This window comes from Panicum virgatum, chromosome 9N (genome assembly GCF_016808335.1).
Source record: "Panicum virgatum strain AP13 chromosome 9N, P.virgatum_v5, whole genome shotgun sequence".
Classification (NCBI taxonomy): Eukaryota; Viridiplantae; Streptophyta; class Magnoliopsida; order Poales; family Poaceae; genus Panicum; species Panicum virgatum.
The window spans coordinates 62,492,948-62,512,345 of record NC_053153.1 but is presented as its reverse complement, the minus strand read 5'-3'; the positions used below and the strand labels follow the sequence as shown (position 1 = coordinate 62,512,345).

Here is a 19,398-nt window from a genome sequence, read left to right as displayed (position 1 = left end):
ATGAGCTAGTAGGGCACTCATTTTTCTTCGAAATCAGTCTCGCTCGCTCAACTAGAGCTAGAGGACATCATTCATGGGAGCTTGATGGGCTCAGCCTGCAACGCTTTCTTGACTAGCTCTGACTGTTCCTGCGCATGAACCGACGGGAAGCCAGTGGCTGCAGCAGCAGATGCCGCCCGGCCCACATACTTGATGTCCTCGAAGGAGCCCCGCCCAAGAGCCCTCGAACAAGTGCTCAAGCGAGGAGCGATGTAGCTGTATGCACCCCTGTTGATGGGCTCCTCTTGACACCACACAATCTCTGCATCTACACACGCATCAGAAAGACGACAATCTTGATCAAAACACTGTTACGGCGAATCAAGTCTGTGGCATGGATGCATACATAGATATATACTAACTATATTATTGAATTGAATGATGGATCAAACTAACAGTACTTGGATATCCACTGCTAGAAAATTCAACACTAGTACGGGGCGGGAACCCCGTGTTAGTACCGGTCTCCCGCCCGGTACCGGCGCGTCGGAGCATTTAGTACCGGTCGGAGCGACCGGTACTAAATAAAATATTTAGTACCGGTCGGTATTACCGACTGGTACTAAATTGCTCGTCGGTCGTCATGTGTAGCTTTTTCTTTCTTTTTCTTTTCTCAGTTTCTTTTCTTTTTTTTCCACACGGCACCGACCACCACTCCATTCACAATCATAAGAATCACAAAAAATTCACAATCACATGAACTACTTACAAATTTCTCATGAATTAGTTACGAATTTTACAAGAATACATGAACCATAATAAAAAAATTTACATGAAAAACAATCCCCGCACCCCCGCGCGCCGGCGGCCGCCTGGGAAAGCCCCCTCGCGCCACCCGCGCGCCGTCGGTAGCCGGCGGTGTCGAGCCCTTGCTGGCCGGCGGCCTCCGCGCCACCCGCGCGCCGTCGGTGGCCGGGGAAGGCCTCCGCGCCCCCCTGCGTCACGAGGAGGCCACGCCGGCGCGGAGGAGGCGGAAGAAGGAAGAGAGAGGAGGCCGGCCAGCGTCCCACGTGGGGCTTCCGTCTCCGCCGCGCGTCTCCACCGCCGCATCCTGGCCGCACGGGCCGCCGAGGCTTCTGCCTCCGCTGCCAGGCCATGCCCGTGCAGATCTCCACCGCCGTGGCTGAGCCCGCGAGCGTCTCGGCTAGGGCTGGAAAAATAGCTCGAGGCTCGCGAGCTGGCTCGAGCTCGCTTCGGCTCGGCTCGGCTTGGAGCGGCTCGCAAGCCTCCAACGAGCCGAGCCGAGCCTACTTCTCAGGCTCGTGAAAATGACGAGCCGAGCCGAGCCGGCTCGCTGTGGCTCGCGAGCCGGCTCGCGAGCTCAGTCCACTGAGGCTCATAATGGTTCATATGCTATTATGAAACACTCTAACCCTAATATGTGGTGTGACAATATCAATATTAATCTATATCTATGCTTAATATGATTATTGTTTATTGATTACTTTCATTTCAACACATGTATGCGCTTTATATATTTATATGCACTAGTCAATGTCTTATAATGTGTATACTAAATGCATAGAATATATTTTGTGCCAGGCTCGTGAGCTGACTCGAGCCGGCTCGCGAGCCGGCTTCGAGCCGAGCCGAGCCTCCTCAGCGAGCTCGCCAAACTACCGAGCCGAGCCAAGCTCGGCTCGCTCATGCACCAAGCCTCGCCGAGCCGAGCCGAGCCTGGCTCGGCTCGGCTCGTTTCCAGCCCTAGTCTCGGCCGGCCAGGGGTGCCGCGCGCCGAGGGCACCGCCCGACGGGCCGCCGGCGCCCGCTTGCTCGAGGGAGCCAGAGAGGAGAGAAGGGAGAAGGACTCGAGAGAGAAGAGAAGGGAGAAGATAAGGGGAAAAGGAGAAGGGGTGAAGAGATAAAGACCCGCTCGTCTGCGAGATTTTTTTGGCGTGGTCTATTAGTACCGGTTGGAGGCTCCGCCCGGTACTAATAGGATATTTTTTGTACCAGGTGAAGCCTCTGCCCGGTATTAAATGTTCTGGGTGTTATTTAGTACCAGTGGAGCAACCAGCCGGTAGTAAATGGTTACTTCGTGGCATCAGTGGTGTATTTTAGTGCTGGCTGGTGGGCACTGTAGCATAGGACCGGTACTAAAAGGCTCCAGAGACCACTGTAGCCTAGGCCCGGTACTAAATGGGACGTTAGTATCGGACCAAAGTGCGCCCGGTACTAACTGCCGCGGACGAATGAGTCGTTTTCTAGCAGTGATCGTTTGAGCTCTCTCTGGACAAGGTCGTATGGAATGGACAAAGCTGCTCGATTCTGCAAATTGCAACATCACTCCGCCCAGACTGTTTCCGACCCTCATCAAGTTGAAAGTACACCTGCAAGTACAGTCAGCAATTTGGTTGGTGTCGTGTGTATTGTTTGAACCTACGTCTTACTAATTAAATAATTGAAGGTTTCTTTTGAAACCTCCACGTAGAGCCACTTAGGATTCTAAGTTACGTAGAGCAACTTAGGATTCTAAGTTGACACCTTAAAAAATAAAAGAAATTATAGAAATTCTCTAAAAGTAAAACATCTATGTTTATAAGTAAATTGCCCACCCATACATATCATTACAGAAAAATTAGACTAACATTATCCTACCGATCGATCACATCCAGCATAACAAATCTCTATGGAAAATTAAGTCTACAATATCCAACCGGTCATATTTAACCTAAGTAATCTATCGCTGCTTCTTAATCTCTCTTCCTTATTTAAGTCAGAGAGAACTTCTATCCAAAGGATCAGTAGTTAATCCAACTAACAAACTAGATATTTGTCTGTCCATATACAAAGAGGTTGGTATCCGTCCAAAAAGATGATATGCTTTTGTACTAGTAGTTAATCCAACTAACAAACTAGATATCTGTTTGTCCATATACAAAGAGAGTTGGTATCCGTCCAAAAAGATCATATGCTTTTGTACTACTCCTGTCAACTAGAAAGCCACCATAACTCAAATAAACTATTTGTTGTTTTGGCTGCTACTTTCATCAATGGAAAGGTATGGGTAACTCGCGTATTGCCATTCTTGTTAAGCTATTGCAAAGTATCACGTTTGTATTCCTAGCAAAGGGGTTTTACATGATCTATATTTTATATCATAAGTTTGGTACAGGAAATAGCTCAATTTTGTAATTTTTCTGAATCTATCTAAAAAGATCGTTGTTCTTCCTAATGGTTGTAGTCTCATATTTATATTTACAGTAATTTTTGTATAGAAAAATAGCCGAATTAGATCCATCACCACTTTGCTGATGCAGTTGAATAAGTTGCAACAATGAGCAAAACCTTAAGTAAATTAGACCAGGAAAGGAACTGTGGAAAATCAAGGCAAGTGTAACAATATTATGGTATACGATATTGCTCGATAGTGATGAACAATGAAGTGTTGGTATGATCCTTATTGATCAGCAGGTATAATAGTTATTCACAATGATTGCATTTTTGGGACTATTTTTGGTTTACAAGTTATCAATAAGACATATATGGAAGGAAAAACCAAACCACTAATTTAGGAAGATAATGTGCATCATTGAAATGTCACACTAGCCGCACAAAAATATCGACCAAAAAATGACAAGATACTCAACTTCCTACCCACATCTATTTAAAAAAAGATCAAAGATATAGAAGACATTCCAAAGTTCAGCACAATTATACTTTCTGAAAGAATAAATGTGAACATGTACCTCTCAGGTAAAACATCACTGACTTTATAATTTTTATACTATGTAAGGAAAATGGCCCCATTAGGCCATTGTTTTGTGATTTTGGTGATTGAGTAACAACACAATCAATGGACTAATGAGTTTGTTAAGTGAACATTAATAGATCCCAGGGATGAAGTAAAAAGGCCAAGCAAGGCAAAACTCGAAGAAAGAACTCAAAGAAACATTGAATTGGACGAGTTCTGCAGAAGACAGTAGCACCGGATGAACCGGTGAGGCAGCACCGGTCTAACCGGCAGGCCTCAGATGCACCGGTGCCCTAGCACCGGAGCAATTTGCAGAGCTAGTGCCAACAAGTCATGTGGCACCGGATGCACCGGTGATACCAAGTTGAAGCACCGGTGCAAGCACCATGCTACGTACCAGAGAGGATGTCAAGCAGCCGAGAAGAAGTTTCTTCAGCACCGGTTACACCGGTGGTCACCGGAGCAAGGCACCGGTGCAATGCCGCGACAGTTGCAAGGGAGAGAAGCTCCATCGGATGAACCGGTGACAGGCACCAGTCTAACCGGTGATAGCCACGTCAGCTGTCAGAAGGCCAACGGATAGTGAAGAGCTGTGAGTGACCGGATACACCAGTGCCCTACCACCGGTCTTGGAGGCCTATATATATGCAATCCCCCGGGCATTTCAAGGTTGCTGGAGTTGCTACAAGCCTCAAACACACCCAAGAACATCTCCAAGCCATCCAAGTGCTTATTGATCATATCTTTAGTCCTTAGCACACACAAGAGAGTGTTAGTGCTAGGTTAGCTCTTTAGTGAGTGAACAAGCAAGGCTTTGTGCCTTTGTGTTGTGGTTCTTTGTTGAACCAAAAGAAGATTTCAGTGCGCCGGCCCCTTGGAGCATTGGTGGCTCGCCGGCACGTCATCGACCCTCCGACTTGGTGTGGAGCGGCGACGGCAACCTTGTGCGGAGGACGTGGAGACCCCCATCCTTTGTGGAGAAGCTCTTTAGTGGAAATCGGGATCAAGGTGACCGTGGTTGAGTCCGCAGAAGAGACTTGATTACCGAGAAGCAATACTCTTAGTGAGTGCTTCAACAACGTGGATGTAGGTGTGCCTTTGTGGCTAACCGAATCACGGGATAAACACCCGCGTCAAGAGTTTGCTTCCTCCTATCCCGCTCTTTAAGCTTCCGCATTTAATACTAGCAATTCTTGTATGCCTTTACTTTCATAGAGTAGTATCTTGATAGGAAAGACTATAGATTGCTAAACTTTTTTGGGATAGGGGTTTCACACTAAAATAACCTTAGTTGCACATATAGATAGCTTGTTTAGTTTAATATTGTGCAATTTAGTTGAAGCCATAGGTCTAGTTTTTAAGTTGTCTAATTCACCCCCTCCCCCTCTTAGGCTAGAGCACCCGATCCGGTCTTTCATACTATTTGTCTCATTCAATGGCCATGTAACAATAATTCATATTTATAGTCTGAGATATTTGAAAGAAAAGCAAATTTAATCATTTTCTATCAAAGTTTGTGCTACAATCTTCAAAATGTATTGATCTCACTCCCCAGAATAAAATGGTCATTAATATAATATGTACTATTAAAGTGTTATAAATCTATATTGCAGATTGTGTGATACTTCTTTTGATGCTATAAATGTAAGGAAATTGACACATACAACAATTTGATCTGTTGTTCACCGTGATTATAATGTTGATGTTACGAATGCTAGCCCATGCAGGAGCACAGGTTGATGGACTAGTATAACTGACTTGGTTGGGCTAAGCTTTACATTATAGTCAACAGGCCTACTTACTTGTCCACTGCATAATATGAAACGGTTGATACCCTTGTCGACTTGTTTGTGATGATACGGTATCAGCCGCTTGAAACGGGTTCCTTGCTCATCATCAAGTTCCGGATGGTCTTGAATTTCATCAAACTCAGAAATACTGGACCTAAAATCCTTGTGGCGAAGCAGGTTCTTAGGAGCCATTACGATCAGTGGCTTTCGGAACTCCATATGTATCTGCGTTCTCCCCCAATACTGGGTGTCAATAGAAAGACTGATACATGCTCTCTATATATGCTGTCATCATGAAGGCAAAAGGGGGGAAAATAGCAAGGTGTATAAACAGACCTGACGACGCAGTGCATGGAAATAATTTGCAGGAGTCGTCGAATTCACAACCTGCCAATTGCACTCCTGAATCTGCTTGCAGAGTGTTGGACTGTTGGTTCCATCTCAGGTATGACAAAAGGGTTGTCATCACTCATCTGCACAGCAAGTTGACAGTCTGAAACTCTGAAGCGACAATATATGTCTTGTTATAAAATTTCAAGAACAGAATGTGTGAAATAAAAGCACCAGAAATATATAACGACCATTAGACTTTTTTTTTGCTGTGTTAGCCTGTTACACTACTAGTTACTTACCTGAAGGAAGCGCTCCAAATAGGCACTGGAGTGCTCAGGGCCGAGGCCATCATAACCATGAGGCAGTAGAAGAACCAGGCCAGATTGGCGCAGCCATTTTGCCTCCGCGCAGCTCAGAAACTGATCGATCATCACTTGCGCAAGATTGGCGAAGTCGCCGAATTGTGCTTCCCAGAGGACAAGTGAGTTGGGGTTCTCCATGGAGTAACCCATTTCAGATCCGAGAGCAGCATATTCTGAAAGTGAGCTGGAAACATATATACTAAACACCGTTAGATATAGAACAATATTTAGTACGTATGTACACTATCTCTGAATTATATTGTGACACTAAATGGGTGATAGATGATACAGTCATACAGCAACATACATGATGTTTTGAGGCTAATTACCTGTTCAAGTAGAAAGTTAACTAACCATGCAGGAAGTTATTAACCTATTAATTAATTACTTGTTGCAGACAGTAAACTGCTCCAGATTCTGATCCGGCACGACATGGTGGAGCGGGCAGTAGGACTTGCCACGGGTTTCCTGGTCATGGACAAGAGCGTGCCGGTGACAGAACGTTGCCCGCTGCACATCCTGCCCGCTCAGCCGGACATGGTAGCCTTCCCGTAGGAGCGTTGCGAAGGCGAGGGCTTCCGCGAAACCCCAGTCGATTCCTTCCCCTCCCTCCGCCGTCGCCGCCCGCCGCCGCTGCTCGAACATCTCCTTCACTGCTCCGTGGGGCTTGAGGCTCTCCGGCAGTGTGGTGATCGCCCGCCCAACGCGTCTCAGCCAGGGTTTTGAATTTCGTTTGTCAAAAAAATTCGGACATGGCCAAAATCACCGAATTTCACGAAATTTCGGCCGAAATTCATTTTAAGACTATTTTTTAAAAATACTTTTAAATATATTTAAATTATTATTTCCGGAATTTTCAAATTTTGGAGGGGGGCGAAACCAGCGAATTTCGCGAAATTTCGCCGAAATTTTGAACACTGGTCTCGGTACATCCGGCTTAACCCTGCAGGAAATCATCAAAATTTTCAGCACCTCAAATTTTTAAGTGATCAAATTTTGATAGATTATACTCCATCCGTTTTAAATTATTAGTCGTTTTGATTTTCCTAGATACATTAATTTTACCATGCACCAAGATATTATATATATCTATATGCATATAAAAATTATGTATCTAACAAAACCAAATAACTAATAATTTGAGACGAAGGGAGTACTGTCTACCCGGTATCCCGGACACGTGATACTTGGTCGGGTGACTTGATGCCGGCCCACTGAGCGGAGAGCCAGTAGTCCCTCTTGTTGGCCATCAGATGTTCATCTGATTTGCTCTTTGCAAGCTCTTCGTTCAAGATCCTGTCAACTTTCCCGTGGATCATCTGCACCTCTTCTCTGGTGACGTGGCCCGTTCCTAGCAGTTTCTTCTCGTAAATCTCTAATGAGCTGGGATGGTTCTTAATCACCTGCAGGAATAATATGAACCAGCAGGCATTATAAATTAAATTACTAGGATTAAGATCACGCATGGCATGGCAGGTACGGTACCTCGCACAGAACTGGCTGGGTGAAGGTAGGGTCGTCGAGTTCGTTGTGGCCACCTCCGCGGTAGCAGATGAGATCGACCACCACGTCGGAGTGGAACGCCTGGCGCCACTCAGCTGCGAGCTCGCAGACGCGGACGACCGCCTCCGGATCGTCGCCGTTCACATGGAACACCGGGGCGCCCAGGGCCTTGGCGACGTCCGTGCAGTACCGGGAAGACCGACCGGCGCTGGGCTCGGTCGTGTAGGCGATCTGGTTGTTGACGACGATGTGGACGGTCCCGCCAGCCGTGTAGTCGGGGAGGGCGCTCAGGTTGAGCGTCTCGTACACCACGCCCTGCCCGGAGAAGCCGCCGTCCCCGTGGACCACCACGGCCATGGTCCTCGTCCTGCCGACGTCGCCGGAGAAGAACTGCTTCGCGCGCGTCTTGCCTGCGACCACGGGCAAGACGGACTCCAGGTGTCTGGGGTTGGCGAGCACGGACAGGTGGAGGCTCCTGCCGCCTCGGGTCGGCCGGTCGCAGGAGGTGCCGGCCAGGACGTAGAACTCGCCGGTCCCAGCGTACATCTCCTCCTCACCTTCGACGGGCACGGGCATGAACCCGCCGGTCCTCAACTCCCTGAACACTTGAGACAGCGGCACGCCGGCGACGTTGACCATGAAGTTGAGCCTCCCCCGGTGCGCCACGCCGACGACGATGCTCTCGACGCCGAGGCTGGCGGCGCGGTTGAACATATCCTCCATGGCCGGGATGAGAGACTCCAAGCCCTCGAGGCCGTACCTCTTGGCTGTGGGGTACTCGGCGGTGGCGAAGCTCTCGAACCGCGTGGCCCACACGAGCTTCTCGAGAATGGCGAGGCGGCGGTCCCTGCCGTACGCCTCGCCGGGCTCGCCGGCCGCCTCGATCCTGTCCCTGAGCCAGCCACGCTTACCCCCGTCGTGGATGTGCATGTACTCGTAGCCGACGGAGCCGCAGTACGCGCGCTGGAGCTTGCCGAGCACGTCGCGGAGGGTGAGGACGGCGCGCGCGCGCTCCTCACCGGGCATCCTCCAGACGTCGCCGAGGAAGAACGCCCTGTCGAGGTCGGTCTCCGTGAAGCCGTACAGGCCGAGGTCGAGGCCCTCGGTGGCGGTGCCGCCGTCGAGGCCAAGCGGGTCGAGCTTGGCTGTCAGGTGGCCGTTGACCTGGTAGTCCCGGATGAGGAGGAGGAGCTGCAAGCTCCGCTGGATGGTACGGTCTCGCTGGAGAAGCAAGAAGCCCGCGCGGCCAGGCTGCGGAAGAAATTGTCCAATGCTTCGGAGAGGTGGGGCAGCGGGATGATGTCGTCGCGGCGCGCGGCTCCGGGCGCGCGGGAGCCCCGCGCCGCCGTGGACTGCGGCGCGCCGCCGGCGAGGGACCCCGTGCGACGCCTCACCTCACCAGCAACTGCATGGACGATCGAGGGCTCTCACATGCGAGAAGTAAAATCCACAGCAAAATTGAACGCAACGAAAAATTAGAGCATCTCCAAGAGTTTGCCAAAATTTGGTTGGCAAAACATGGAGTTTAGCAACTTGGCAAAAGATATGACAAATGAAAAAATAGTTCATCTCCAAGAGTTCCTCATATTTCACTTCCCAAATCACAAATTTGTAAACCTTGTAGTTTTTTTTTTGACGTGGCTGTTAACCTCCTCTCCTCTCACCGTCTTTTCCTCTCCTCCGTCTTCGTCCAGGAACACACAGACGTGCGTACCAACAAGGGCGAGCAACGATGGGGCAGCAAGAAGAATTAACGGCCATGCTGAAGGCGCCGCGCCAGCCGCCGTGGTCTTCTCGTGGGAGCCAGTCGCAGTCACCACCAAGCCGGCTGCCCGCGGAAGGCCGCGGGGACACCATCGTCATCATGCCGCTAGGTAGCCGGGCGAAGGAGGCAGCAGGGGCAACGCCGGCGGCGCGACGGCTCTAGGTGTCGCCGCCACCGGGGGAGGCCAATAAGAAGGGTCGATGCCGGCCGGGGGAGGCCAATAAGAAGGGTCGGAGCCGGTTCACGTGGGCATGCCTCGGCCTCTCCTGCAAGGGCTCCGCCGGCATCGTCGAGCAAGAGCATGGTCAAGGTGGCCAAACGGCCAGAGCTGGGTATGCCTGATCCACCGCAGAGAAGAATACCGTGAATCGCGGCGACGCCAGGACCGCGATGCCAAGCTGCTTGCGCGCGCGCATATATGCACGTCAGCGCGTGGGAGAGGCTCAATTTGCTAAGTTGCCAAAAATACCAAGTTAATTGCCAAATTGTTGGAGGCTGTTTTTTCTTCATTTGCCAAAAAAAGAAGTATGCTAAGTTGAGATATCAAACTCTTGGAGATGCTCTTACACTATTTACCGTATGTAATATCTCTGCATCGATCTGTATGTGTATGTCTTTTACAAGGGGAATGATCTCGTGGTGTTTACGATCCCTCGTCGAAACAGATGCAGCGATAGTGGATAAGAGGCTTTTGTTTTTTAACCTTGGTCCGGGACGTGCATCCGTGGATCATCGGGGTACGGCAGGGTGGTGGCGCGCGAGTCCCTAAGACACGGGGAATACATTGCAACACCCTCCTCGGAGACGAGTTGAGTTGGAGAAGAACAATAAGAATGGTGTGAGATTGTTGGAGCGAAGCCAAACGCCGCGGAGCAAGGAGCTACCGCACAGCTTTTTTTTTGAACCGGAAGCTACACACAGCTTAGTTAGCGAGCGTTGTTCTGCACCGTATACTAATCAAGGCCATTGTTTATTCAGAACCTTTCGAATTAAACCGATTTAAGTATGCTATAACCATCATTTGAATAGTTAATCCGGTCAACTCGCACTTAAAATTAAATGCTGTAATTCAACATTCTGTCAGGTACACGATTTAACCACTGATTTCACCGACCGAAACAAACATTGGAACTCTCACTCGAAGGTGAGCACAAATAGTACAAATATGTCAGAGTTCTTACAGTTACAATATAATACATAGTCTAGTAAATTTAGTTTTATAAACCAAGTTCGAATATATAAATAATTTGCAAATTCAACTAAAATTTAAATAAAAGTTGGCGTAAATAAAACCCTGCAACTACGATACATGAAGCGCGAGTGATGGATCGCACAAGCAGTCCACACATGTGCAACCTGAGATTCACCATCAACGACTAAGCATCGGGTTCAACGATTCCCCGACCTTTCGCATCAAGGCGGATGAACTCAACGCACCAATGATAGAAATCTACGTTATCGGGGCTTGGAATAATTCGAGAAACAAATCCTGAGCATCTAATACCCATCAAGACTTACCCGACTAGTGGTATATAGTTAACTGACTCCTAGGATGCAAGACTTTTGCATGGTGGATTTGTTTTGTCAAAAAGCTACTATCAGTGAAACCTTATTTTCAAGATTTTAGCACAAGTTGACATGAGATATACTAGTTTCTATATTTGCAACATAGTTGAAACATTAACAGTGGAAAAGAATTAATTAAATAACAACAATAGTGAACAACAACAATTTCACACCATTCATTTTTACTTCTTTTCTACTTTGTGACCCGGTGATCAAGGTTCTCTTATCCGAGAGCGGCGGTGAATTGATTCGATTAATCCTTGCAAGAAAAAACTAACCACACGACACATACAATCCCATCGAGTCACACATATCAACAGTTCCCATCAGCCACTACAGAATGATTAGTACTGTTCAAACTTGATCAGCAGGGCCACCTTGGAAGGATCTTGCTGATGCCTAAAGGGAGAGGGGGGGTAAATAGGCGAACCTGAAAAATTCTCCGCAAATATTAAATTCGTCGGAACTTCCGACCTAGTTTAGGAAGTTCCGATCGATCAGAACTTCCGACACCTGGTCGACTTCCGACATGACAAAGAACTCAAGCGAGATTCAAAATTTGTGTTGAAACTCCAAAACCTGTTTGAATCAGAAGTTCAGCCCTATGTCCTGGAGTAACATGCAGGAGGTCTCGCACAAGGAAACAACAAGAGAACGTAGATCGGGAAAAAACAAGTTCTAGGTCAACAAGAACTAAATAAGAACAAAGTGACACGAGATTTGTTCCCCAAGTTCACTTGCACTAAGGAAGCTACGTCTCCGTTAAGGAGCTCACAAAGAACAAGGTTGTCCACTAACCCTTTACCTCCCTCAATCGACCACTAAGGAGGATTGAGTCACTTACTATGAATGTCCACCAAGAATGGGTTAATACAAACTTCCTGAGGGAGCACATACATGAGGGGACGCTCCATGGGCGACACCTAACCGTCTAGAAGCAAGCTTCAAGAGTAACACGAATTGACCAAAAGGAGATGCTTCTAGTGCTCTTGAGATGAACTTGGCTGCCTTGTCACTTAGAGGGTCAAGTCTTACACCTCAATCTTGCTCTCTCCCAAGCCCTAGCTCAAACAACTCAAGGATTAGCCCTTGAAGGGAGTCCTAGCAACAAAAACAGATGCTGCAATAGACTATATTGTCACACATCAAAAGCATGGTCCTAGGGAAATCCTCTATTGCCACGATCAATGCTTGGCTGCTATAGGTGGACCCTCTATTGCCACGATAAACGTTTGATTGTTATAGTTGAAACCCTCTGTTGGCACAGTAAATGCTTGGTTCGTATAGGTGGAGCATGGTATTCCCACACTAAATATTTGGTTAGTATATAGTTGGACTCCCTATTGCCACGTTTACTATTTTGTTGGTATATATGTTGGAGATCCTATTGCCACGCATAATATTTTGTTGTTATAAGGTGTTTTGCCACATTGTTTTGGTTGTTGTTGTCCACGACAAATAATTATTGTGAAGTTGCATCAGATAATATTGTCATACCAATAATTTTTTTAGAACAAGAATATACGGTCAAAATAAAGTATGTAGACAGGTATGAAACCAAAATTTGCTCAATAAAACTGTCCAATATGAAACTAGGCTTAGATACACGCAGTACTCAAACTAGTAAAGGTTGGCTGCTTGATGCACTCTTTGCGCTCAAAGTCATCATTTGGCATTTCTTGTAAAGTCATCATTAAGCATTTCTTGTGTCATTGCACAACACAATTTAATTAAAATATCAATTGGATGGGACGTGATCGGTACGGCTTCAAGTTTGGCTTAAACACGTGGTGGGTACGGCTTGAAGTTTAGGTTGAGCACGTGGTTGTCCAACCAACGGGGAAGGTATCAATTCGATCGCTTTGCAAGCCGCAGTCGTCCTTGCACATGAAGCAGCGGAGCTGTGGAGGGGGGAGCCGGGAGCCTCGCCCACGCGTGCGAGGCGACAAGACGATCGCTGCCTGCGGCCGCGGAAAAAGAAGGACGGAACCAGCAGCTCTCGTGATGCAACAGGCAACAGGAGGAAACAAGATGGGCCAAATACTATTGTTTGGTGCCTCTTATTAGGTCTTTGAATATTTGGCCCATTAGCTCTCGTAATGAAAGGCAGCGACGGCGCAAGGAAGGCCGCGCGCGCGGCTCGCTCACCAGTCCAGGACCTAGGATCCAAAGACAGAGGATTGTTGGACCCAATGATAGGTGACGTACGGGAACGCGTGAAGGAAGAAGATAAGCCTGAAGGAGTGGAGGTGAGATCAGGGTTCACCAAACCGGGGAACCGGTCCGGTTTGACCGGTTACCGGTCCGGCCCGGTTTCGGTTTGGATCGGTACCAAACCGGTCCAAATTCAAATTTAAATTTAAAAAAATAAAAAAATCTTAAAAATACTTCAATGTGCGACGAATCTAATGATGTCAAATTTTCTTAAAAATTCGTTCATTTAGTATAGTTTGCGGGGATTTGAAGTTAAATAAAAAAAACGTGCATACAAAAGTATACAAATATAATGTAAAAGTAGTAAAAAAGGATTGGAGGGTTCATTTAGACTAAAACATATTATACAAACATTCATTTAGTATACTTTGCGGGCATTTGAATTTAAACCAAAAAGAAAAAAATTTGAATTTGGCCGGTTACGAATCAAACCGGCCGGTATACCGATCAAACCGACCGGTATACCGGTACGAACCGTTTGCACTGCAAAATTTGAATTCAAATTTGACTTCGACCGGTACCGACCGGTTTCCGGCCAAACCGGTCCGGTATACCGGTACCGGACCCGGCCGGTTTGGCCGGACCGTTCGGTAAGAGAAACCCTAGGTGAGATAAGGAGTCGATGGGAAAGGATAAGACCTGCTCACTTGGGAAGATAGAAGAGCTGTTGTTGGGCTTGGCTTGTAGGGAGTTCCTGGGTTGTGAGAACAAAGTGGCCTCGACTCCTCGAGAGATACATGCAGTATTTACTCCTCAAAAAAAAGATGCAGTATTTACTCCTCAAAAAAAGATGCAGTATTTATTATTACTTATTATATTTGTAAATAGAGTCACGATCGTTCCCAAACCAGCTGGAATTCTCGAACGAACGCCAACGATTATATCCTTCTCGTCTCAGATTTTTTAAAAATAATGTATCGCGTTTCTCGTTCCCGTTTCTCGATCCATTGTTTCGGACACTTGGCGCCGGCGCCGCCGGCCTGTCACATGCCCATCGGTCTCGGCACCGCCAGCCCCAGCCACACGCGCAGCTCGCTCGCACGCCGACGGCCACTCACTTAGCTCGGTCGCGGCACGTGTGACATTCCGAAAAATCTACTAAATTAAAACACGCGCTAAAAATAATTTTTCATCGTTGAGCCCAATTAACCCTAAACCCTAATCAGAGTTTTCCGCCGTCCCTTTCCTTGCCGCTCGGCTGCGTGTCGCCCACGCGCGACCGCCGACCGTGAATCCCGCCGGCGTGCGCTCGCTCTCTCTCCCTTTCTCCCTTTCTCTCTTTCTCTCTCTCCTTCTTTTTTTTCTTTCTCTTTTTCTTTTTCCATTTTCCTTCTTTTCTTTTCTCCTCCTCCCTTCCTTCCCTCTCTCCTCCCCCGTGCGCTGCAGGGCAGCCCGCCCACGCGCGCACCTGCCTCGGCGCCGCTCCTGGCCGTCTCCACGCGCGGCACGCGCGCGTCCGCTGCCCATGCGTGCCCCACGCTGCCGCGCCTCCCGCCGCTCGCCGCGCCACTCTGCCGCGCATCGCATGCTGCCAAGCCGCTCACCGCCACCCTCCCGTCCACGCACACGCGCACGCGCTCCACGCGGCCGTGCCGCTCGCCGCTGCCGGACTTGTCACGTCGCCTGGCCGTCTCGCCGCTCGCGCCGCCGTACGTGCACTGCTTGCGCACTGCGCCGCTGCCTCGTCGCTCGAGCCGCGCGGCGACAAGCCCAGCAGCAACAGGACCCCTCCTCCACGTGCACGCCAACGCCCTTGGTGCTCACGCCGCTCCGCAACCCCGGCAAGCACAGCAGTTGCCCCCACGCCATTAATGGCGCTCCGCCGAGCCCGCCGGCGTGCCACCGCCGCGTTCCTCCCCTCCACCGCCTTACTCGCCCTATAAAGGGACCCCCCGCGCCACAACCGCCTCCACCACAGCATGCTCCCTCCCCTAGCCCGTAGCACCGCCGCCACGTACTCTGCTGCCCGCCGCCGCCCGCTCCCGTGACCGAAGCGCCTCGCCTCCTCCCCACCCGGGCCAAGGGCCAAGGTAGGACTCCCTCCACTCCCTCAAGCTCGCCTGCCGCCGCTGGTTCCTTCTCCGCGCCCGCAACGCCGCCACTAGCCGCCGCCGCCCGCCGCCGTGGCGCCACCTCCACGGGCCGCCTCCGCCCAAATTAGGGGGGGTTCGATCTCCCGTGGGCCCCTCTCCCTTTTCACCCTGACCCCGGCCGCCTCCGTGCCTTGGGCCGCCGACGAGGGCGGCCGCCGGCGCCCAGTGCCTCCTCCCCTACTCTGTGTCGAGAGGAGGGAGATGAAGGGCTATTTTGCCTTTAAATCCTCTCCTTCCATTTTAATTAAGAACCCCCACCATTTATATTTTTTTTACAAAAGGGCCCTTGTCTACTTTTTTTATTCACAAATAAACCCTTCCACTATAAACTTAGTCTACAATATACCCCTACACTTTTCCAGAGTGGCCCGATGTTTGCTAAAATTCCAACCAAGTCCCTGTTATCTCAAAACTAATTATAAACAAGTCCCTGGACCCTTGTTTAGACACCACATTGACTTATCATTTAATGCGCCAAACAATCTCTGATCGACCTGAAACTTTACCGCGCCAATCTTAACATAGTTTTGACCATGCCATTAGGAAATCGCCCAAAAATATTACTCATATATCTATATTTTAATTGTTTCCGAATCGAGCTCAGCGATAAAACTTTCATTTCTTTTTCTTGATTGTGTGTTTGTTTGTATGCGTCGTAGATCACGGTGTGAACGAGGGAGAACCCGTCGATGAGAAGTACTCCGAGCAAGCAAACGAGGACCAGTTCCGCGACCCCGAACCCGAAGGATAGTACCTCGATCAGGACTTTCCGGAAGTCTTTGAAGACGGCAAGTTCAATCTCATCCTTTGATGCATGTTTTGTCCCAGTTTTATAAACACAACCCATTAGCCTGTTTTACAAAACTGCATATGTTTTGCCTGCTGAAAATATGATTGGATAGCCACCCCTTGATTTGTTATAATCATTCCTTGACCACCTAGATTAATATCTGAATGTGATGTGCTTGGACGTTAATCGCTGCTAGAACGCTTAGGACCTTAAACACGATAAACTTATTTTATAAAAAAAATGTGTGAGTGTGTGTGGGAATGGAAAATGTGAAATTTTCGAAAGATGAGTATAGACGGGATGGATGACACTTCTGTGTGATTTGCCAATTGGTGTGCTCTAACCTGTGTGGTTAAGCAAGGAAGGGAGATATCCATCTTGTCATAATTAAGGATCGAGTTGGTGTGTCGTCTCATCTAACTTTACTATCATGCAAACCACTCGACCGTTGAATGAGCAATGGCTTAGCATAAACCCCACTAGTTAGTCTGATAGTCATCAGGAGAGCTGAGAGCAACGGGTGACCAAGGAGAAGGGATATGCTCTGTGTGACTTATGCCCCGGTTATACCTCGGTGATAGGTCGATGACTCCTTGGTAGATCCCGTGGTGGCTAGTCAGGTCTAGCTAAGGTGGGTAATGACTTGGTTGGGATCTGCATCGACATTAAGGTGATCGTACTGTGGTACCCCGCTTGTGGGTAAAGTTGCACACCTCTGCAGAGTTAAGAATCTATTCGAATAGCCGTGCCCACGGTACTGGGCGAGTTATGGTGTGGTCACATGCACCTTTTACAGAGGAAAACCCAGACTTCATTCCCGAAGACGTCGAGTAGAGGTTCCGTCATGCACCCAACCTTGCATGTGGATAGGGTCACCCGCAGGAAGTTCCGTATGGCGCAAGACTCTGATGACCCCCTTTCCGTTAATATCGTTGTGTGGGTGTTAGTTGTTATCCTCGCGATAGTGGCGCTTCACTGCTCACTTCTGCGTAGAGTTGTATGGTGATGTGCCATCTGATATAATAAAAATGTTATTAACCTCCTCAAACTGATATTGTATCATTTTTAAATATTCTCTCGCGAGCACACTTCAATACGCGATCGGACGCTCACCACCACGGCCGGGGCGTCAGTTTTGGCGATGCGGGGTTGCATGGCGCCACCGGCCGCACCCGCGGCTCGCTCGCAGCAGGCCGCCGGTCTCAGCGCCGCCGCCCACTCGCGCGGCTCGCTCGCAGCAGGCCGCCGGTCTCACCGCCGCCGGCCACTCGCGCGGCTCCGGCACGTCGTTTGCATGCTGATAAGCAAACGTGAAATGGGTTTCCTCATGCGCGCCGCAGTCCATTGCAGTCCACGGTTCACTGATTTGATGATTTCTGAGTTTTTTTAGCCCACTAACATGTGGATATGGCAAACGAACTTCTATTTGTTGAACGAAGTTCAGGAGTAAAATAGTCTTTCCAGTAGCCACTTAACACCGTTTCTGCTTCAAATGGATGGTAGTGTCAATTTAGCTATAAAATTCAAACTAGTGTTAAATAGGAAACCTTTTTACTTTGAAAGACTAAGGAAGTAATTAGTAATTTTAGTATTATCAAATATAGAATTTTCTCCCTAATAAATAAGAAAAGGCAGACGGCCGAAACGGATAGCGCAGACGCTCGCTCTGCCGCTGCCGCTCGCTTTGCGTTCCCGACCAATTACAATTAATTATTGAGCTGGAATCGTCCAATCAGCCTCCTTGCTCGTGTATTTATTTGTTGCATACAAAGAAACATGCAAAGAAATCAATGGATATGAATGTAATGCATGGAATTTTTCTTTCTAGACCACTCTATATCCCAATAATAGAACTTTTGATCCACGATTTAGTCTACACTATAAAATTTAAAATACAGTATACACCATGAAATTAAAAATTATTATTAGTAAATTATTAATATACTACTAAGCTGTAAATTAGCAAGATAGAAAAATGGGCTCCTACTAAGCCTGTGCAGTCTCACGGGCCGCACGGCCATGAGCTCCTACCCAAAGGCCCACTACATATAAGGTCCTTTTTAGTTTCCAAATTTTTTCGAACAGTACCCATCACATCCAATCTTTGGACACATGCATGGAGCATTAAATGCACTTGAAAAAATAACTAATTACACAGTTTAGCTGGTTAGCACGAGGCGAATCTTTTAAGCCTAATTAATCCATGATTGGACATTAATTGGCAAATAACAACGAAAGTGCTATAGTACCAAAATCCAAAAAGTTTCACGCCTAAGTGTCTATAATAGCACAAATAAATAGTTGTGAAATAGAAACATATTCACCCTGTTCGGCAGGCTGGAGCTGGAGGCTGGAGCTGGAGTGATGTGAGAGAAAAATACTGTTACTTGGCTGGTGGCTGGAGGCTGGAGCTGGAATGATGTGAGAGAGAAATACTGTAGGGATTGGAGGCTGGAGACCAGCCGAACGCAGTGATTATGACAACGGTTTAACATTTTTCCTTGCAATAAATGCCTAGCAATTGCAACACCATTGAATACTATGACAGGCACAAAAAACTGTAGCAATATAATTATGTTATTGCATCCATTGATAATATTTGTTACAATAACCACTTATTGCAACACCACCAAATATTGTTGCAACCTAAAAGAATCGTGGCAATAGTTCCACGCAAAAGCAACCAAATCTAATATAGTTGCAATAGCACCAAATAATTGCAACTCCAAAGTGTGGTGGCATTACTCCCAACTAATTGCAACACAATCATAAAATGGTTGCGGTAGCATCTTCCTCTTGCAATGAAAGACACACATATTGCAACACGATTAATTCGTAGCAATATAGTCACATATTGCCACTATTTTAAAGAGAGGTTGCAATGCGACCTACCTATCGCATCCGAATTAGTGGTGTTGCAATGGTAGCTGGCATTAGGGATAAAACATTGTAGTGTACCTTTGATAGAACATTGGGAATGGTTTGCTTCCTAAACTACAATTCCCTGAGCAGCATTTATTTGCAAGGAATAGATGTCTTTCTGTGCAAAAGGCAATATCCATGTCCTATTTTTACATTATCTTCCACATTCCTCTCCCATATGTAGCTTTTAATCAGTATACATAATTTCTGAATCTGCTAGTTAGCTTGCCTGCATCTACTGAAAATGATGTTTGCACACATATTTGGGTCCCTGATTACTCATGTTAAGCTTACAAACATCTAAAAGGTCATATTGAAACTCCTCCA

At 47.8% G+C, this 19,398-nt stretch overlaps 1 pseudogene; it reads right to left on the bottom strand.

The window, feature by feature from the left end:
- Positions 1-38: 38 nt before the first annotated feature.
- On the bottom strand, positions 39-8,930 carry LOC120688287 (annotated as a pseudogene).
- Between the last annotated feature and the right edge of the window lie 10,468 nt (positions 8,931-19,398).